Below are 22,918 nucleotides of genomic sequence, written 5' to 3' on the forward strand. Positions count from 1 at the left end.
CAGCGGGCGCACGAAAAGTGTGCTACGTGCAAAATTTCATCTGCACCCGTATTTCTTTTATTCGAAACTTGTACTTCTCTCGTATGTCTGCCGCAAATATCATTTGGATCATGACAGGAATCTTCACCGGCGAATTTAATTGGACGAATCAGAGCGGCGCAGATGACACACAAAACTATTGATTGCACTCAACTCGAAATGCCACTAAAACAACGATTGATTATTAATGGATGAATCCACATGGAAGTAATATATATCGCCGAAAACCGACAAGAGGGAGCGCGTTTTATAATTATCTGTGACCGTAGACGAGTCCACGCTCTCTCTCTCTCTCTCTCTATCTTTCTCTCTCTTTGACAGTCAAGAGCTAATGACAGATTCGGGATTCGTTTGAGAGACCATATATGATTTTAGCCATCTAGCTCGTGACATCGTATGACAGACGGTCGATCCAGATCATCGGGAAAATGCATTACATAGGCAGGCATCTTTCGACGAATTCGTCGTGGAGAAGGGATCGAGATAAGTGTGTCCTTTTTTGAGAGTTCCATTAATCACGTAGGACTCCAGCTGAGCATCGAGATCGAAGCCGCGTGACAAGTTTTGAAGCAATTAGACACCCTTCGAAATTCCTAGCTGAAGAGTCACCGCACCCTTTTCGCCGATCTCTCTTCTTTCTCTCTCTCTCCCCCTCTCTCTCGGTCCTCCCCAGCCAAACGGAATTGCTCCACGGAATCGCTCGTCCTGGCAATCTAACTGCTCTCAGGCCCGATAAAAGAAATGGACGAACCCTTTTCGAGATCAACACTCCGCTCCGAATGCACCAACGATATTACGCCGAAGCAGCTCGAAGAAACTCTTTGAGGTTTTTCGGATAGCAATCCGAACCTTAATCGAATCTTTTCAAAACACGAACATCAGCGTAATCCATCAAGCATAGAGTTTCTCTTTCTCTCGCTCTTATTTATTTATCTCTTCTCAACAACATAATTGCATTTCTTCTTAGATCTTGCCTCTTTCGTCGAATTAATCAAACCCGTGTCTATCTGACGCACTTCTCCTTTTCGTATCAAAGATGCCGCTTGTGTTTCGTCATTCACAGTAAAACATTATTTGAAACATTTGATTTCTATTTCGCAATTTATTTCGTGAATAATGTTTAGATCGATTATTATCAGTCACGTGTGATGCTAGTCTTCTTTAATTAATAACTCAAAATTTTATTTGGTTGTATTCAAAATGGTAGAGGAATTTTGACCTAATCTACACACACACAAAATATGGGACACTTTGCATTAGACATTTTGATTATTATCGAATAAAAAGATAAGTTTCTTTAGTGCAAAAGTCTTCTCAGATCGTAGAATTTGTCCCTCGCATCGTCATATTAAATGACGTTCTGTGCCGACTATAGTTATCAATGGCGAATTAAGATACATCAATTCTCGATTCTTCTCACTGTATCCTCGTCGAAGACGCTTACTCGCGCTATATAAAGGTATTACGAGCCGTCTACCGAGGACCATCGCGACGGAAGATGGAAAATAAGAAGGGTACGGTCAATAAGGGAGCTCGTGCGTGCTGATACGAGCATATTTCGTCCTCGAGAGGGTAAAGTCTGCGGTCAAAGGAGGATCCAATAATCGGCTGTGGCCACTCTCTTGCGCCGAGTTAACCATCAGACAAGAGGGAAGGACGAGACAAGCTCCAGACCGAGACCTGCACGCGGACGAAATCGGTTAGAGCAAACATCGAGGATATTAACGCGAGTCACTCGACTTTTTAACATCAGTTTTATTGATATTTCAACCATAGACACATAGTATAGGCCGCGCATTCCTATAAAAAAGATGAAGTTAGCATTAGTAAGAGAGCGCAATAAAGGGTAGGATGCTTTCATTATCTAATTGGTGGGGGAGAACGAAAGAAGAGAAGTGATCACATGATCAACACGTTCTTCCTCTCTTTCACTATGTTCCATTCTTTCTCTTTCTTGTTTTCTCTACATCGTCCTCTCCTACAGTATCGTGTGTAACAAAGAAAACACTTGACTTACAAATAAACCTACCCAAAAGGTACACTCCGATTTCTTTCTAATTTAACACAAATATAGAAGTACAAAAAATATTTAGGTTATATTTTTTTATTTTGGCCCACTTTGAGTTTCACGGGTAGTTTATAGCTTTTTAATGTTCTCACTCCTATCATAAACAAGTGCAACAAAAATGCATAAGAAATAAAATTGAATACAAGATATAGGCGTTTTTGGTTTTCTGATTATGAATATAAAGTCAAATGTGTAAAATTATTTGTATAAATAATAAAATGTTTAAACAAAACATGTAAAAAGTTGAAAAAAAAATGATTTATACAAACAATTTCTCGGTTTCGAACCGAGATTTGAACCATTTTTGACTAATTTAGCACAGATTTAATATATTTCGATTGGAATCTCGGCTAAAGAAATTTAGAATGATTCGTGTCTCAGCTATATTGATTTTATTAAAATTATTTAACTGTATCTTGTATTCAATTTTATTTCTTATGCATTTTTGTTGCACTTGTTGATGATAAGAGGGAGAACATTAAAAAGCTATAAACTGCTCGTGAAAGTCAAAGTGGGCCAAACTAAAAAAATATAACGCAAAAAATTTTTGTACTTCTACATTTGTGCCAAATTAAAAAGAAATCGGAGTGTAACTTTTGGGTAGGTTTATTTGTTAGTATCTTCTTGTCCTTCAATATTGGCAGCCGTTCTATAAGAACGCGCACTATTCTATAAGTCTATGTATTCAATATTGCGCGAGGCACGTCAACGTGCATCGTTCCTAATACCATCCTGTGTATATATGTGTATCTATACAAATTTTTAATATCAACTTTGTACGCGCATACGACTATCTTTTCATGTATAACATTTTATCATTGAAGAAACTTCTCGCCCTTTCTTGTTTGTGACAAAATGCACAAGCGGTACATATATAGAGAGAAGAGATTAACTTCACCAAGAGATTTATCTTGATAAATGAACTTTCAACGACGCAAGTGTATATCCAATAACGCGTATATATTAACAGTAATATACGTTTCGTGTCGAGCGTCCGCTTTCCGGACGGGATTATACACGTTTTTCCTCGATTTATTCAGTTCTTAACAATTAGTCCGGGTCTACATAGCTTTTAATAACTAACTTTACCTCGCAAAGTTTTCACGACGGCTGTCCACTTCGATTAACTCGGCGAACGTTATTTCAACGGCTTTTCTTTACGCTCGATGAAATATCCCGGAGCCGGGAAACGATTCGCAGTTGCCCAAACGGCTCGAAACGGCGACGGTAGTGCGAAGTGATTCTGACTTCCGTGCTCTCGAGCTTAAACTTCGGAGTAATACCTTCGGAGTTATCGGGCACGCCTCCAAAGTTCCGCCTCGTTTAACGATAAGTACTTATCAGAACTGATAAAAAATATGGACCGAGTTTATAACAAAGCGGACGTAAGAGGGGGCAGAATATAATTGGACCGCTGCAGAGTACTTCGCGAGCGTTCGTGTTCCATTTATTTGAAGGCGAGACTTCCTCGGAGGATCGTGCGATCGCGCGTTTTACAGAGTTGTGAATCAAATAGACCCGTTAAGACTCCTAGCTAGTCAGGCGAGAAGTTTGCGTCGACGGTGGCGATACAGTCATCAGTGGTAGGATTAAGAATTTCGTTCATCGTAAGTATCGCGTATGGTAAAGCGAATAATGTATACGTGTGTATATGTGTGTATGTATGTAAACAGCCACCTAAATTTTGTCGTCCGAATCACGGCGTTATTACTGACTGTAGTGCTTACATATCACACATAACACAATTGGAAGTGTGAAAATTATCGGATACTGTGCTTTTTGTAATATTTTAAGTATGGTTGGCCCACACAAATTTTAAATTAAATCTAGTTGTGCTAACTAGATTTTATAGTAAAATAATAAGTATATAGTAACAGTAATAAATATAAATATAAATAATATATAATAAAACAGTATAAATAATATATAATAATATATAATAATATATAATAAAATAATAATAGAAAAACAACTAATATATAAAACACATATTAGTTATACAACTATTAACGTTTACATATTAGTTGTATAATTATATATAATATGTAAAAGTAAGATAATTAATTATATAGTTGTAGTAATCACAGAACAATCATTGAGTTACTAGCATTGTAGTAGTGACAAGTTCTGTTCCGCTCTAACCAGATCAGGTACATTGATATAGTTGATAGATATCAGTCATATCAACTGTATATATTACCGTCACACAAAAATAACCAGAGTGATGCAATTATCCTTCTCACAATTAAATATTTTTGGTTATGTGCGCCATATCTTTTTGTCCGCGTACAATTTTAGTATAGTCCAATTTTATTAAAAATATTGTAAAAAAAGAAATGTAATTTTAACGTCATTTTTATTACAATACTTTCCCCGCTTTCTCTCTCTCAAAATCACTTTACAAGTTATTTCAGTTCTTTAGATTTCAGCCCCTCAATCGTCTTAGATTTCCCCTTGGCCAGCCACATTCTTCCCCAAGATAAGTTCTCTTCCATATCACGTAGAGGCCGACCGTCTGACAGCGGACAATTAAATCGTCCTGTGTATCTGTTCCGACTAAGCGATTTTTGTGTGCAAGGAACATCTTCCCCTCGAAGTGACTGTTCGATGTCCATTGCGACTCGACTTTTCATGTTCGGGGGATCTCCCCGGGACATATTATTCCGCGGCGCATGCAAGCGATTCGCCATCGCTCCTCATTCATCGAATCTCCGCGGCGATCTCCGAAGGGAAAGGGCACGGAGGTCGAAAAGAGCGAAAGCGGCGACGAGTAGGTGGAGAAAGATCGCGAGACGACCGGCGAAGCGTTCTTAAATGCCTCTTAAACCTGTCCTTGCCAAGCAAAACCGCCCATATTTATCGTCAATATCGAGGCGGCCCCGGGGAGGCTCTCGCAGCTGGTCGTCCGCAAAATCAAACGGTCGATACCGACCTTCGTCTCGTCCTCGCTCGAGACGATCTGATCGCGACGCAGACAGGGAAGATTATCCTTCTCTTTGTAACTTCGTCTCGACGACGAAGACAAATGGTGTTGCGACGCCGACACACGTAACAGGTCTCGAGAATATTCCACGAATCATAAGAGATGGAAGAATCTTAATAACATGCGTCTTCAATTTCATTGTTAGTCGTAATTTATTCGTAGATTATATTAAAATGCGACGCACGTATTTCCTTTCAATACAAAGATATAATTACTACTTTGAAGGATAAAAGGCAAAGTCAGTTGCAAAACGGTTTAGACATATCTTTTCTATTCAACGTAAAATTGATTTATGAATATTACAATCATTGCTGTTTACAATGTAGAATAAAAAATAAAAAATAATAGCAAGATTCTTTTTGTCTCTCCGAGCATTAATATTATTTCTCTATATGCAAACAGTTGATATTTTTTAGTAAACAACTATCTTTTTATTATTTTATATAAATTGTATCTATATTTGAAAAGTTAGCTATGCAAGAAACATTGCTTGGTATAATTAATTTTTAACTTCAACAAGTTAATTCAACGTTAATTTAATTTCTAATTAAATCAGTTTAAATAACTTTTAACTTAATCAGAGAGAGAAGTTAATTTTAGCTATTGATTTTAGTTGATTAACCATTATTTAACTTGGTTAAAAAAAATAAAATTAATTTACCCAACTCTGCTGGTGATATTTGACGTCACAACCTAATAAACACCAACTAACAGTAACATTAACGTCAATGTTAAAATTTTCCACTCAACAATGTAATTTACATAATACTCACTTATGTTATATGTATATTGTTGAGTAAGAAATTATAACATTAATGTTATCTTACTGATAATTGCTGTTTACAAGGAACTTCCGAAAAGGATTCAAGAAGAAAACGTAAATATTTTTTTATTATATCCTTATCTTCAGATAAGAACTTAACAGAGTCAATATTTACATCTCGTGTATTGTTACTTCGGTTCCTGTCATAACGAAACCGTCCGTGGGCAGTGACTCATAATTGTGATAAAACTTGGAACACTTAACTTTCTTCTAACTTCGTTAAAAAAGAATATCTAAACCGTTCTGCTTCCCTCCCCCCTCTCTCTCTCTCCATTTACACAACTAATTTCCAATTTATTATTGTGTTTCGAATCTCCTCAGAAAATACGCTCGGCATCTACACAGAAAAAGAACTCAGTTCCGTGTCTGATTTTCTGTTGTCTGGGGACCGATAACTGCAGACGAAAATACGTTTGTAGGAATAGAAAGATTCCTGTAGAGAGAGAGAGAGAGAGAGAGAGAGAGAGAAAGGAGGTTTCTATTCAGTCAATTGTTCTCAGTTATCTCCACCGAGTGTTAACGCAGCCGAATGTTCAGACGAATGTTTCGGTCGCCGTAACGGAGATATTGTTTCTCGGCGCCGAGTTTTCTTGCGGTCCCAATCCGGTTACGAGATCTTCCTCCGGTGTGGCAGTAAGCAACTGCTCGCGTCAAGACAGGCAATCACCTTCGCGGAAAAAGGGTAAATCGGCTTTGCTCTAGTCTTTTCGGCCACACTTTCCGTGGGGTTAGGGTCTAGTCTTTTAGAAATAACTCGTTAAATTCTCTCTCTCCCTCTCGGAGAACGTACCTTCTTTCGCAGTGTTGCCGCAAAGTGCATTTGCATACGTCTATCCTCTTCCACCCGTCCGCCCGGCCGTCTCTCTTTCCCCGTGGCAACCCACGATTCCCACGTCAATCATTAATCAATCTACAACACGTGCGCCTGCTTTAATTCGCGCCTGCAACATTCTCGATCTACCTTCTCCACGGTGTTGCAAGGCTGCCTCCGTTGCGTTGCGGTGTCATGCGTCGCGACAGGTGGCGATCGTGGCCGTTTTTCGTTGGACCGTGGCAAGAACGCCACATTGTTGCCTGCCTAAACACCACAGCGCCCCGCGGGCCACTGCTCGGCCTCACTCGGCCAACCCCTTCCCGCGGGGCCGAGAGGAAAACGTAACGCGAGAAGCCCTTCGGCCGCTGCTGCACGGTGACAGCAGCGAGCATGCTGACAAATGCCACGTAATAGGCCCGATTGTTCGCCGTCGGGCCAATTTGAGTGGCAGCCCGGTAATTTCGTTCGCCGAGAGAGAAGCCCCACCGGAAAAGGCGATCCCGGGCGTATCCTTTCTCTCCTTGCAAGAGTCGTAGAGCGCGAGTCGTGGCGCACGGTGACAGATTAAAGGGGTTGCTCGTATCGGTCTTCTGTATCTGCGCGTGTGTGTAAATATGTGTGTGCGTACATGCGCGTGTGCATACATGCGTGCGTGCGTTTCTTCTCCTTTTTTCAGCCACGGGCCCGCCATTCACGACGACGCAGTCCCCGGGTAACCGTATGTCGTTTCGACAGGGACCCACGCGCAAAGGGGCGAGGACGAAGGTGGGGCGCGAACGAGTTTTGCAGAATGTAGCGACTCGGGCAAGCCCCGGGAAGAACCCCGGTAGCCGCGGTAGACTCGGTACAGTGTCGCGTTTATGGTTTGTACATCGAATCCACCTCCCTCCGAATCCGGGTCCCCTGTCCTCACTGCGAACGATCGTTTCGAGTCCACCAGATCCCCTTTCGGCGTCGTCGTATTAGATAATCACAGGAGGGGACGGACGGGGGCAGCGCGCCAGGGACTTGAAAGGCCCCGACATCCATCATCCATGGGAGAGGGACGTCGCCCCGCGTTCGCGTCCACCGGACCAGACCGAAACTCGCCTTCCCCCTTCGTTCGTACTCCGCTGCAACGCCGGCTTTAGGTTTATCTGCGCCCGGAGCTACATGAATCTTGACTTACTAGTCCATTTCGAGAATCTAATGACATGAGGATCATGTCAAGGAAATTCAGAGGTTTTGACATTCTGCGTCATGTGTCGTCTCAAGAGAGCACCGTTCTTCTCATTTTGAAGTGGACATTTAATTAATTACAAACCAACATTAGTAATTACGAACAACTAGAAACGACTATCACAAGCATAAATCTAAATTAAAAGAGAGAGAGAGAAAACTGCTATGAGTTATTAAAGTTATTTAAATTATTACATTTAAATATAAACATTTAAAAATTCTGCGTTGCGTATTGTCTCAAGAGAGCGCCGTTCTTCTCATTCTGAAATGAATATTTCATTAATTGCAAACCAATATATCAAGTAATTACGATTAATTAGAAACGACCATCATAAACAGAAACACAAATTAAAGAGGATAGAAGAGCAAAAGCTATTGGAGATATTTAAATTATTACGATAAAATATAAACGTATATTTAAAAATTCCGTGTCTCATATCGAGTTATTGGAGTTATTTAGATTATTAGAATTAAATATAAACGAATTCTGCGCACTGCCTCTTTCCTTCTTTCTACCTTAAGCACCCCAAACGACTGTTCGTTTCGATTATCCCTATGAAGCCGGTACGTCCCGCTCGCTCCTCTTCTTTTCTCTCCCTTCCATTCCTCGTCTATCCCTCCAGTTCGGTCGTGTATACGCCGGGGTAAATACAATGTCAACGAGCACATTAATGTTGTATCCCCCCACTTCTCCTCAGCGCAGTTTCTTTCATGGCGCTCGATCGACCGCTACACTCGAATCTCGAATAGCTCGTGGAAATTGCAGTAACAGTCGGCCTAATGGAGATTGGATTCCGGATAAGGCGATCCTGTTCCCTGGCGGAGCTCCCACACGGGCCAGCAGTCCTTTGTGATTGATGAAAATCTTCGATAGTTGACAATTTTGCTTTCAATAAGCGGTAGCCGTCGATATCGCGTCGATGTCGTCTCGCGGGAGGACAGCACCCCGGGCTTTTGTGCGGCCGGTAACTTCTTATTACGCGAGAATTCTATTTGCTGGACTGTGTGTGCATTCGCTTGCACTCTCGCGTCTGTATATTTAAAGAGCTCAGTCGCGAAACAGGTGTGCGCACACGTATATATGGATGCGTTTGTGTCCCGCAATATCCAGCGCCGATATCGCGGCTCTGGAAAGAAGATTGAACCAGACCCGCATGCAAAGTTCTGCGAAGTTATCTTTGCTCGCGGCGCACTTCATCTTTATTGATGCATTCTTCGCGGCGATTGAAAGCGGAGGAGGGGGAGAGAAGGAGGGGGAGATCGATAGAAAAAGCTGCTTACTGCGTTTTATACGCGCGCGTTGCGACGTGACTTCCGCATTTTACGTACTCAAGGGAAGATCTGAAGCATGGAAGGTAAAGCCCAGTACAGGCAGGCTCTCATTCTCTCTCTCTCTCTCTCTCGACGCGATATCTTTCCAGTGATTCTCGCGACGCATTTTGCGCTTTAAGTCAAACGACGCTGTCTCCGGCGCGAGCGCATTAATATCGAAATTATACCGCTTTGCGCGGTTAAAATTGCGTTACTTCTGTCTCGAGGGCGATCCCGCACTTTATTACGTATCATCCATCACGTTGGCGCGTTTATGTATAGACGACGCAAGTAGGGCAATCTCGAAACGTGGGCCGCGCCGTAATAGATATGTAAATCCGCAATTTAATTGCGTCTTTGAATAATAAGTAATTCAGTCATACATTAAAACGCTCTAAGGGTGAACTTTTCATAATGGCAAAACGTCTCGATTGAGCCGGTAATACGTCCGGCTCGCTCGACATGAAGTGGCGCTAACGGGAACTCGTTGCTCCGTGAACTGTGATTCAACTTTAATCGCGCGTATATCTTGCACACAGTGATACATTAAGTATTCTACATAAGGAGAATCTCACAGTAAAAATTACTACGGAATTTTGTAACTGAGAAATAGGTCGACATTCCGCAGTGACTCATTATCCTTTCATTTCATATGTGCTATTTATATTTTAGGAACTGAAATGTGCTATTAAAGAATTTGCTATGCTTCTTAGCGAGATAGACCTTACTGACAGCCTGTTCTTGCACCACATAATAAAATCGGAAAGAGAATTTATATCAGGGAAAAAATTTGTAATGTTCCCTTCGTGTATCACGATAAAAAGTACACTGTATATGTTCCATCTAAGAGAGACTAATTTTCTAGTTTCAATTATTCTCTTGTCGCAAGTTGAAATTTTGCTTCTACCGTGTAAACTCCGTCAAACTTAAAAGATCGATGCGGAATCTCTCAATACATTTTCATTCGTTCATAACTTTCATAAAAATAATCCAAATTCAACGTTTTATTTTTAATCGGTGTAGAGACATCGAGAAATATAAATCTATTAATGATTCAATAAATGCAATAAAAATTATAATGAAAAATGAAACCCAAATTTTCAAAAACGTAACGTTTGGAAAATTGATTGGGGTAAATTTCACCTATGTTTAGAATTCTGGAGTTAAAACTCACACATTAATCGATTACGATTGTGTGTATGTATGTGTATATGTGTGGAATACTACGAACCAAAACATAACAATCAGTTCTTCAATAAGTACCGCGCGTGTAACCGTCCTGTTTAATTTAACAAGTTGTCTAATCGGTATTTTGGTCACCTTGAAGGTCCGGAATGCTTTGAGAACGCTTTCTTGTTGGCATTTAACGGAAAATCACTTTGTTGATTATTTTGATACTCTCGCACGTCGCGTACTTATCCATGACCGAGTCAGTACATCACAAGCCGTCGAACGGCACACGTATCGCGACGCGAAGTGCGTATATCGACGCGCAGTTTACATTTCCCGTTGTGTGATTAAAACATTTCGTGGATTATTGAAATATTATCGGACTCCCGTCAACATTGTATTAATTAACACGCTTTTCTCCGATCGAATCGTGTTTGTGCAAGTCTCAGTGCCAGTGAATAACCTGCGCGACGAAGCAACTTGGAGTAGAATACTGGATCGGGAAGCCAGGATGCAGAAAGTCGAGACGTGGCCAACAATACATTATATACAGGTATTCCCAGCTGTGTCAAGCTATTTATTATACAGAATGTTTCCAATTTTAATCTTCTTGAACTCACTCCACAGTTTCTCTTTGCCGCAGCAACATTTTTATTCACTATTTTTTCAATTTTTCCATTAAAAAGACACTTCCAAACTTTAACAAAAAACAATAGTTTATAGTGAAATATTAATGACACTATTATTTCGGTTTACAATAGTTTATGCTTAAATAAACTTTTAACATTACATTTTTATTATAAAAATCGGCCTTACATGCTGTGAATGACTTTATTTTTTATATAGAAAGTGAGTTCAAGAAGGTTAATAAACATATAATGGAGTCAGCGAAAATAACAAGATATCTTTGTCGAAATTTATAATCCATTTTAAAGCCAGTATTTATAGTTCGTTATGATTATCGGATAAATAATGATCATAATTTTATGAATTTTCGATCATCCGTAAATTTTTAACACTTATTTTATACAATATAAGAAATATCGATCCTTACAGTTGAATAACTGTTTGAGTGCAAATCTAGAATTATCTTCTCAATCAAAGATTATAAATAATTTACAACTGAGAATACCGCCACCAAAGTCCCGCAAGTGATGAAATTTATTTATTTATTAATATTTGTTGGGATGAGAGTTTTACTTTGAATCTGACAACTTTCTTCTTCACTGGATAACTTTGTTATTATGCCAAATCTAAATTGAAATCCCTAGTGATAGCATACTGTTATCTTTGGTTTTTCTTTCTTTTCTTTTTTTCCTTTTTAAATACCCAAATCGTATGGAAATATTAAACACAAAAACAAATAATAAAGATTATGAAAATAAAAAGTTTATCGCGTCTTGTTTGAGGAAACGCGTAAAACGGCTTGAAAAAAAGACAATCGCGAATAGTGAACCGTGTAAAAATATAAAATTCAGCTTTCGATTTTTTCTTTTCTTTTTTTTCTTTACGATACGAATTTTGGGGAACGCCGTCATTACAAGGGCGCGAGCCTTCCTCACCTGCAGACGATATAATACCAAAAAAGACATATGGCTCACGCGTAAAATTAGAAAGAAACAGGAAGTAGCATCGCAATATCAATACTGTGTCCGCGCAACCACACGTCTCTCTTTTTTCGTGCGTGCCTACGCATCCAATACGATGCCACATAGAATGCGGAACGTGCAACCGTATGCAGTTGCAGCCACCTGCAGACCACGTCTGCCCTTCACTTTTTTCGGCGGCGGCGGAACACTCGCGATGCGCGAGCCATTGTGGCGAATAAAACCACTCTAAAGACTTGTATTATGCGCTCCGCAAAATTAAATTGTAAAGTGTGTTTCCTTGAAACGTGTGCGGTGCGTGAGGCACACTCCTTCATGCTTAACGGGAAAGAGACAGAGAGAGAGAGAGAGAGAGAGAGAGGGCGAGAGTTTTACGTACATAATACATATATATAACGCGAACGGGAGCGTTATCCTCTGGAGTGAATTTACATTCGTACGACTATTGACAATTCCGCGCTAAACTTACGATTACTAAGCGCGTCACTCGTGGCAATTGCATCGCGTGAATTGTACTTAGTGGCTGTACTTTGAAATTAATCAACAAAGTTGCTGATTAGAAGCCTCGGGCATTAATACGCGAAGAGCACATTGTGTTTCAAATCACTCGTAATTTAAAAAGGAACCTAATTTTGGAATTTCGTTTCATTTCGTGGAATGCTATTGCGAATTTCAGGTAATCCGCACGTATCACATAAACGCGTACCATATACATACACATATGCATACACTGTTACAATTGAATTGAATGAATTATAATTCGATTCAATTTAATGCACCTTTAAGGCATTTGAATTGTCCTCGCCAAATAGATTTAAAGCGAAACCGCGGCTGGAGGGTTGCTCCAGCATCACTTTCTCCTCGCTTTCGGTTCGTAACAAAGACGACGACGTTTATCTCGGATGTGGGGGAGTATTAGCATAATTCGGGCCGAAGCGCAGACCAGATTCCTTCCTGAAGAGGCCCCGGTGTCAGATGGCGAGCCTATGAAGGAGCGCCGGCACTCGGAGGTCTCCCGTAGGGCGGTTATACACTGCTCCGAGATTAGCATCGGCGAACGTAAACGCCAGGAAATAAGCGGCGACGCGGAGAGGAGGCTCCTCTCGCGCGCATTGTCGACCGCCGAAAATTTATTCCGATCCTTTGTTCTGGAGCGCCTGTTACTTATCATTAGTACGGCTTTACGCTCGGAGCACTTGTCTCAGGGTAGATCGAGGATATCCGACCACCGCCTCGGGTACTCCTTTTTTCCCCCCGCTCTATCCCTCCGTAAAGTAACGTTGATTATCGTTCCCGGTTGAGATATTTGTTAATCCCGGCAAGGCTTCCGCAAAGGTGACGCGCTACTCGAATTATCGCGCCGTATTTTAGAGGAAGGTTCAGACAACCGAAGAGTGGAGGTTTTTACGAATTTTTTTCAAAGAAATGGATATCAAGGTTTTGACGATATTATTTATCGTTGTTTTGAGTATAAAAATATTATTTTTAATAAGTCGGAATTCCTTCGAGATCTTTGCGCTGAGTGCGGTAGACGACATTACAGCTCGTATAATAATGTGTGAAACACATTAATTAAATTGAAAAGTTTAGAAACTCTATTAAATTTGTTGGAGGACGAACCTAAATCCTCTGGAAAATTTCTAAAATTAGTATTTCACTCTGGAACGCTTGTCCCGGAACACTAAATAAAAAAAATAAAGAGAGAAGCAGGAAAAATAACTCGTAACTTTGAAATGCCGCCATTTTGTTAAATTTTTATTTTTCGCATATAACAAGGGTTCATTCTCCAGCAGATTTAATATAGTTTTTAAATCTTTTGTCCGATTTCTCTTAGATTATTATACAAGCTATATGTTGTCCATTAGTTAGGAACATTCAACGATGTCGGCTTTTAATAAAAAAAACTTAGATCAGGAAAATTCAAAATTTTTTTAACCCTCTACTGCCCAAATTAATTTCTCATGTTTAAAAAATGTTTCATGTACATAGGATGTTTAAAACTAAAGTACTCAATACATATAAGATAAAATTTTACTTCTCTAATTTTTTATTTTCCCAGAATAGGTTTGTCACTCTGAGGTCACGTTAGGCAGTTACTATCGCTGCTAACACACTAAAAGAAGGCAGCGATATTTATGACTTTTACGTCATATCGGTCGAAATAGAAACATTCATATTGGAGATAAATAATGATGAAATTGAATTATGACTTCAGAGTTACAGTGGGCAGTAGACGGTTAAATAAAAAAATAATTTTTGTATGCTTAAAACAATGACAAATATTGGTCAAAAGCCTTATTATATCAAAACAATTATTATATAAAACAATGACAAATATTATAGTCAAATCCCTATATTGATATCTTTATCCATTTCTTTAAAAAGAAAATTGTAGAAAATTCCTATTTTTACTATTTTTAACCGCTGCGTGGGAAGACTACCGAAACAGGGCAAAAATACGTCTTGCGAAGCAACAGAATGATAAATTTGCAAAACAATACATTTTTCATACGCCACGTTATCTCGGCACCATCCTTATATAGACGCATTATTTTAACATCGCATTTGCGTCAGTTGGCTTAAACAGGATATAGTACGTTTACTTTAATTTGCTCCCGCTCCAGAAGTGGACATGACTAAATTTTTGTCACTCAGGAAAAGTTCAAGTGATGCCAGACGATGACGCTCATCGCATGGCGCCTTCGTGAAATATTTGAGGATGCCCAGGTGGATCGGTCCAGGCATAATTTAGCGGCGCGTGGGCTAAGTATTTTTGTCGCTGTCATTCCACGGTGTATCCCACGTTATTATCTGCCACGCGCTCGTTTACTGACGTTAAGCTCAACGTCAGTAACGGATTGACGCACAAATCGACGTCGTGACCGAAATGTTACCATATTCTAAAACGAGTGCTTGACGTGCGATTCGATAATAGAACACAATTCCGTGTACATGTATTTCTATTTATAAGCAGTAAAAAGAAAAATGGGAAAGTATTATTGGGCAAAGCGAAACGTCATATCCAAGTACGGCGTATTCTTACTAAATCGGAAGAATCCATTAATGTTTCAACGCCATCTATCAATCCGCCAACGTTTTAAACTTTCATTATTCTGATTGTTACATCATTAAGCGATAACCACAACTTTCGAAATACTCAGAGCGATGTAACGTAATGTAACGTAATGTAACGTAATGTAAGCATTTATTCGATGTGTGCATAGGGAAAAAATTTCGTGAATGAAAATTCGGCAACGTAAAATGTTATCTCTATTACCGCGACTGGACTGTTCTTGTCTGAACGTCCAGCTATGTCAAAATCTGGTTGCAATAACTGAGAACAATTGATTGAGTAGATATCTCATGCTGGAATTCTTCTATTCTTGCAACCAAGTTTTTTTTATCTACATACAGAAAAATACCGTTCTATTACTAAGAACAACGATAATTACTCAATTCATTTTTCTTCTTTTAAATAATGGTTATTTTCACCGAAGAATTTTTTTTATAATACTCTTAAAATATATTTATCACAAATTTTAGGAAAGCTCATTATCATGTACTTAAATACTTAAAAGAAAAAATTATTCATATGCTCATGTACTCAAAAGAAAAATTTATTTTCTTTACAGAAGTATTATAAAACTTTATCAAAGGAAACGTTAGTTTAAGGACTCAGAATATACTTTGAATAAGTTTTATTTGCTTGTGATGGACTTATGATAATTTTGTGGATATAAAAACTTATGAAATATTTAACGCAAGTAATATTTAATTAAATGTCGTGTGCATTTTTCTGATGTGCAATCTTTATTTTTTATCAGACAAATGAATAATTCAGTTTCTTCTTTCGTGGTAAAGAGAGAGAACATAATAAGTAATTAATCGGTAAATTATTCAGCACGCGACAATCAACTTCGTTGCTTCTTCAAGAAAAATTTACAACTGTCTTTTTAATAACAACATAGATTTTTAGTTATTAATAAAATAAAATTGGTTATCTGTTCATCTCTCGTTATCCAGACAAGTAGAGAAACGTTCGCAGTTTCATGGGCCGAATGACGTCATCAGGACAAACGCGTTTGATATTACGAGCCAATTTGTAGAGCGCCTGCCTCTGCACACGTACCGAGAAGGTAAAGTTAGCGCGGACGCGTTATCATTGATCGCGGCGCGATTTCAACAATCGGATATGCACCCCGCTCGCGAACGGTCGAAGGTGCCCGCAGGAAACCTTAGCAAGAACTTCTCCCCCATTTCCCTAGCTCTCCCAAGGATATACCCCCCGCGAGTTCTCGTGGACACGGAGGGATGGCCGGAACTAGCCTGAAGGTCTCGACTCGAGTAAGGGCTACGAAGCACGAGGGGAAGCAGCGTGAGATACGGCCGAACCGATTCGATAAGATCTTTAGCCTGTCGTAAGAACAGGAAGTGCATTAAGGAAGCGGGTATTCCCACTGTGACTGCTAACTCGACACTGTATTACTCTCTCGGTTAAAGTAGAGTTGCCCAGTCGCAGATATTGCAAGTAGATTACGACTCACGGAAAATTCCCCGGAGGAAGTCAGGTATTCTTCAAGGGCTCGAAATCGAGCTCCGTTACAAACGCCAGTGTGTGTCGCGACGTAATATTAAATGCAGAGAATGGAACGGTCTGGCCCAGGATTATATGACAAGTACTTTATTTTCGAGTTAGGACAGGAGGTGTTGCTCTCAAGAATGACGCATGAGAACTAACGACTGCACTCAGAGAAAAAGATATGGTGATATAACAGCTGTACGAGTTTTATACGTAGAATTTTATATATATATATATATATATATATATATATATATATATATATATATATATATAATGGTAATGGTATGGTTTAATAAACTATACTTTCTAGTTATTGCAATCAAACTGAATGATTACAATAATTATATATTTACTATTATTATATAGTTTTCGCAATCATTCAGTTTTAGTTGCAGTAATTACAACACAGTTTATTAAACCAGTATTAAGTATTAATTAATGGATAAAAATATTATTTTGACTAAAATAATCGGCAAATCAATCATCAAAATCAATTGTTATGAACGAAGTATATTATAGTTAAGCTCTAAGAAATACATGCTGTCTCTTAGTTAAATATAATAAATATAAATCGGTTATATATAGAACAGCCAGAGAGAGGAAGAACCACCGTTGATCTTGATGTGATATTTAAAGTTTCTTTGGGAAAGGTAATTAACAGTGTCAATAAAATTAATTATTAATCAATATGTGATCAATCACATCAAAATCTGATTAATAATTTATCAATCAATAAAATTATTTATGATTACATGTATGACGATATTGATCAATTTTGGTTATTAATTTGCCAATTATCTTAGTCAAATGAAATTTTAATTAATTAATTCTCAACACTACTAAACTATATACATTAAATCTACATACCAAACTTGTATAATTGTCATTTATATAGATGCCATAACCGTATCTTTCTCTTTAAGTGTAGAGTTATCTCTTATGAAGCTAAAGAACACACACACATAATTAATATAGGCTTGTTTTAAAGTATAATTACTAGATAATGCATGCAGTCGATATACGTATAATGGATCATACCTAATGACCTGAATTTAGTAGTATTTGTCCAGATAAATTATCGCGTACGATGACTAATTTAACGGATATGCCTAAATAAAGTTTGAAATAGAATTTTGTTGAAAAAGGAAGTGTATGATTAATAGGTAAAGCACGCAGCCGGTAAATGATGATAAGAACCTGAAATTCGTAGTATTTGTCCAGATAAGTTATCGGTGACCAAGTTAGCAGTCACGGACGATTAGAATAAAAAAATGTTCTCTACACTGTGTATGAGAGAAGAGATGTCTAGAAAATAAAAAATATTCATTCATTGAGTACGAATAACACATTTATACACACTCAAGTTTACATTTTTTAGACAGAATAAACAGTTACTTTCATGAAAAGCGAATGTTTAAGAAAATGTATATTTTCTTACTTGAGAAATATGTTGCATTAATATAAATAAATATGTTACATAGTACGGAACAAATATTTGAATAAATATTTTTTTATTTCTTAAATTTTTATTTCTTAAATTTTTCTCTCAATGTGTGTAAGATACAGGCTTTCTGTTGTTTTAAAACAGATCTGTTAAATATAGGATATCGCAGCATATAACAACGCGTTAATCGAACGCGACGAAAGTCTCCTGCGCGTCGAGAGCTTAGGGTCCTCGCGCGAAACTTTTTTTTCACGTGTTGCGCTAATATTTAACGGTGTGTTAATGAAATTAGCTCCCTCGTAATAACATTAGTATCGGTTTCACGAGAACCGTCTTAACATTGGCTTTAGTCGGAAAAGGGAGAGAGAGAGAGAGAGAGAGAGCGAGGGAGATTTGATGAATATTGACTTATCGACCAGGCACTAACTCGGTAAATTAATTTATACTATTAGATACACACTTGAAACACAATTTTATTCCTGTAACCGAGCAAACGCTCCTTTCAGCCTATACTTTCAATTATTAGAATAAAAGGGCAACACGCCGTGCGCGCGGCCATTTTAATAATACTTCAACATTGAGCGATACTTTGCAAACATGCAGCCACGTATCGAGTCGGGTCCGTGTAGCGTTACAAATTCACGTAGGAAAAGGGGCTTTTCCGGCGGGACGGTTGAAAGCCCGCGGGCGAATCCAGAAGCACGAAACTACGCGGAATCGAAACGCTCCTATGGGGTCATCACACAAACCCCATATCCCTGACTCCACCCGTGCCTGCCCTCTTCCTCCTCCTCCTCCTTCTCCTGCTCCTTCTTCACCTCCAAGATTCGCGTGAAGGGGGTGAAGGTCGAAATCCCAGAATCTCGAATTCGATTTTCGGCACGACGGTGCACGTTGAATGGAGGCCTGGACCCGGCGGAAAGGCAGGATGAAGGCCCGGAGTTGCTCGTCCGAGATTGGAAAACGTCTGGGATTACGTAAGAGAGAAGAAAAAGGAAGGCTAAGGCGGATTGCGTATCGCGCAGATGGCAGGCGGCTCTTGCAAAGCCAACTACGTTTGTGCAGGAGAGCACCTTACGCGCCGTGCCGCCCCTTCGTTCTTCCGTGTGAACATGCACGGTGGACGTGAGAACATGATCGAGTCCTGGTGATGGTATAGTAGTAACTGTTGCTAGTTGGAAAGAGAGAGAGAAAGAGATACGGGGTACGATAGGAGCACGAACACGTTGACGCGTCACTCGAATTTCGAAAAGGGTAGGTCACCCTTTCATCCCGTCTGGTCAATATAGTTCTGCTCGGCCTCCCTTTCATTCTTTCCTCCTTTCTTTCTTCGTGCTCACTTCCCTCCTTCTTCTTGCTTCGCTGCTTCGTATACGCGTGTCCTATTTCATACAAGATGGCACGGTCTCGAGGCTTTCGTGAGACGGGAGTACCGAAAGAAAGATCTGATCTGTCCTCTCTCGCGTGCTACATTTTTTTCTCGCGTTGGGCGAGACCCTTCGCGAAGCGAAGATCCTGAACGCTCGAAAAATTTGATAGTGCGATTCCAAAAATAGATTATAATGGAACGTCGTCAAGCAAAGAGAGGCTTTCCCGTAGCGAAAGCGAACCAGACGAACGTCTTTGTGCGCGAGGACTTGAGCAGCAAAGCTTCATGCACTTTTCGAGGGTTCGTATTCCCAGAGCATGGTTTCTTAATGATTCCTCCTATGCCGAATTGAAATGCATTCCAGTGTGGCTAAATGTTAAACATTTATAAGAATATAAAATATTTCGCCGAGTGCGCTGCGTCTCTTTACGGTTTACAAATTAAAGCGTGCTTTATTTATATAACGTCCAACAGAAGCGTCTTCCAAGTCTACGCCCCGCGTATTTTCTTCCTTTACCCTACACAAACGATTGATGAAAGCTCCCACGCGCATTCAATTTATAATTTTTACACGTGTCATCGGGTAAACACGTTCTCGCGCTACTACGTGTCCCGTGGGGAAACAGATTTCAGTGAACAAGTCCAACATGACTTTGCAAGTAGCACTGCGAAGGGAGCAGGGGACTGATGGACAAGGTAATCTTTAGATTCATCCTGCCGTGCCAGATGTCCGAACATGTAGTGGCACATTTGGAAAGGCTATTGCGTAAGCAATGTACCACAACGCACCGTTCCAAATACTAGATAGCATCTATTAAAGTCGAATTAAAATCCTCTTGCACAATGATGAGAGAAAGAGAACGGGAGAGAGAAGAAATTGATGAGGATCTCTTTGTGTATATCACGTGTATTTGGGTATGGTGTTTCAATCAGACTAATTTGGTATACGAGCTCAGAGAGAGACAGAGTGAAGTGAATTAAATGAGAATTAATTACGAGAGGATGAATTGATAAATTCGAGTTGGCGCGCGCTTAATATGAATTGTAACTTAAGCGAGTGCACTCGCCGTGTCGTAAGCATAAACATACCGCAATCGTTTCAAGTTTCGAACTGACACTAATTTTATGCCAAACATGAGACTTCGCGCTACCATCCATAAAATCTACCGCTCGTATGCGCCTCGCGCAAGTTCTACACTCGAGACTGCAACTTATTCCGTTCTTCGTGCGAGGAGCGCGCGACAAACGCATGTTTAACCAAACTAACAACGATGAAGCACGGCGACGACGTGCGAGGGAAGTTTCGGTGGTCGTTTGGAGAACTTCCCGCCGTGACTTAGTTGCTCACGAGTGCATCAAGGTGGTGCTGTGCGAAGTTTAAAGAAATAAAGCGCGCCGAACTTGGAAAGATTATGGAAACCAGCTATATTTTTGTGTGAATGAATTATCGAATGAATTATCGGAAATACCGTTATTATGGGACTTTCAGCACTTGCAGGATCGCCGCTTGAACTCGCGCGAAAAAATCCATTTCAGAGTTCGCGGCGAATGCTCGCGAACAGTTACATCTGAATCTCGAAAGTGTAACTACAGAGAGAGAATATTATAATATTTTCTTTCAAACTCTTTTCAACTTTACTTTCTAGCAAAAACAAAGGATGAGGTAAAGGCTTTGGTTAAACTGAAATGTGGAAATATGGAAGAGTCAAATAAATATTAAATAGAAGAGAATGGAAAGAATTGTGTTCTGTGGGATAGGACAGAATAATATGAGACACTCGTAGACATTCGTAGAAGAATGTACGAAAGTTAAAAATTGATTTGTAGCATAGAGTCGAATCAACTTTTTTTATAAAGTTTTATAAAATTCTTAAAAGGAAAATAAATTTTCTTCTTTTGAGTATATAATACTGAACTGCTCTCAAATTCGTGATGGATATGTGTTTTAAGATTGTTATCAAGGAAGTATTTTTTTGTCGAAGATAAAAATTACTTAAAAGAAGGAAAATAAGTAATAGTGTTTCTTAGCAATATAGAATGATATTTTTGTGTGCACACAAACAGTTTCGCTAGAAACATAGCAAAATTTTTAATAGCTATTTAATTTCAGTTTCTAAAATATAAACGTAGTACGTGAAAGAATAATCAATTATTGCGAAATGTCGATCAACTTCCCGGCTAGAAAATTCCAATAGCAATATTCACTATAGAATTCCCTCCGTGTAACGTATTACCGTCGTTCGCGGGATAATACGTTAGCGGACCCTCCGCGAAGAGCGTGAGGTCGATCTCGCCTCGTGAAATTTCACGAGGCTAATATTACTCATCTGTCAATTAGTTACCGTTTCCCTCGGCTCGATTCTCCCGGCGAAAATCACGTTCGGATGCAAATGACCGTGGGGGTCGCGTTACCGCGTCAAAAGCAAGCAGGGAGAGGAAGAAAAAGAAAAGAGAAACGAAAGGAAGGGAAGAAGGCAAGCGAGAAAAACGCGATATGCACATCGCGCACCTGACGTGCAAAGACTGCCGCGCGCGCGGAGTTACGGCGTTACATACTCGTTATCCGCACGGCCGTGGAGAGTGGCTGTCCCTATGCGGCGGGCACAGCGTGTTTATCCGTGTTGCCGGTGCGACGAGGTACACGCGAAGAAAGGAGGAAGTTTTCATGGCAGCGCCGCTCGTGACCGAGAGCGACGTGCGTCGGTGCAGCGAGGAGAGCACGGGAGAGTCATCGCCATGAGCGCCGTAATTTACGAAGCCATCATCCTTGTATGCAGATGCTGCGGCCTGTGAGGGATGCCCCCCCGCGTCTCCCTTTCTTCAGCCATCCTAACGCGTCCCTCGCGTTCCCGATCCCCTTTCCTGTCAGTCGTTGGCGAGGGACGAGGAAGGGGATGTACGGACGGCCGAAGAGAGAGAGAGGGAGGAAGGCAAGGGAGAGCTCATCGTCGCATACGGACCTCCCGCGCAGCTCCGACTACGGCGCTCGCACTTTTATTGGCTTGCCTCGCTATTTTACAACCGATAGTGGATTAAGGGGATTAAGCGCAGTCGTTCGTAGGGCCGGGGGCTGCCCTTCCTATAGAGACATAAAGTCCGTAAGATACGAGGATTACCCTTTTTCTAACGAGCGGCCGAGCGGCCCGCGCGAAACGCCGATAAAAAGTCGATTTATACGCGAAGCACCCCGTGCCGCCCGCGTTCTCGCGAGCCGAGCTCTCGTTCTCGTCCACCTTGAGACAAAGAGGGTCCCGCGATGACGTGGGTCGCCGAAGAGAGTATCGGGTTTCCTTCTTCAAAGTCGCATCTCGCCGTGATCGCGGCCTCTCATCCTCGCTCTATGATACAAAGCATCGCCCCGTCGTTACCACCGCGTGTCACCCGTGTCGACATCTTTCGCGGCGCGAATGATCGGTCGTTAGCGAGATGACGGTGGAATCTCTGACTTCTCTCTCTCTCTCTCTCCCCCCCCCCCCCCCCTCTCTCTTCC

At 40.3% G+C, this 22,918-nt stretch overlaps 1 protein-coding gene across 6 annotated transcripts in view; it reads left to right on the forward strand.

Annotated features, from left to right (window-relative positions):
- Nucleotides 1–22,918, forward strand: part of LOC116849590 (teneurin-m) — a 967,489-nt gene that overhangs the window by 866,626 nt on the left and 77,945 nt on the right. The window contains exon 1 of one of the 6 annotated variants that reach the window (XM_032826907.1): nt 2,695–3,714. The exons of 4 other annotated variants lie outside the window; for them this stretch is intronic. The gene's annotated coding sequence lies outside the window, so the exon portion shown is untranslated. Of the gene's footprint in view, nt 1–2,694; nt 3,715–5,614; nt 10,980–22,918 lie in introns of those variants that run through there. One more of the 6 variants, XM_032826906.1, reaches the window with a different exon arrangement.

This window comes from Odontomachus brunneus, unplaced genomic scaffold (genome assembly GCF_010583005.1).
Source record: "Odontomachus brunneus isolate Ranch 3 - 2012 unplaced genomic scaffold, Obru_v1 Obru_scaffold_119, whole genome shotgun sequence".
NCBI classification, from domain to species: domain Eukaryota; kingdom Metazoa; phylum Arthropoda; class Insecta; order Hymenoptera; family Formicidae; genus Odontomachus; species Odontomachus brunneus.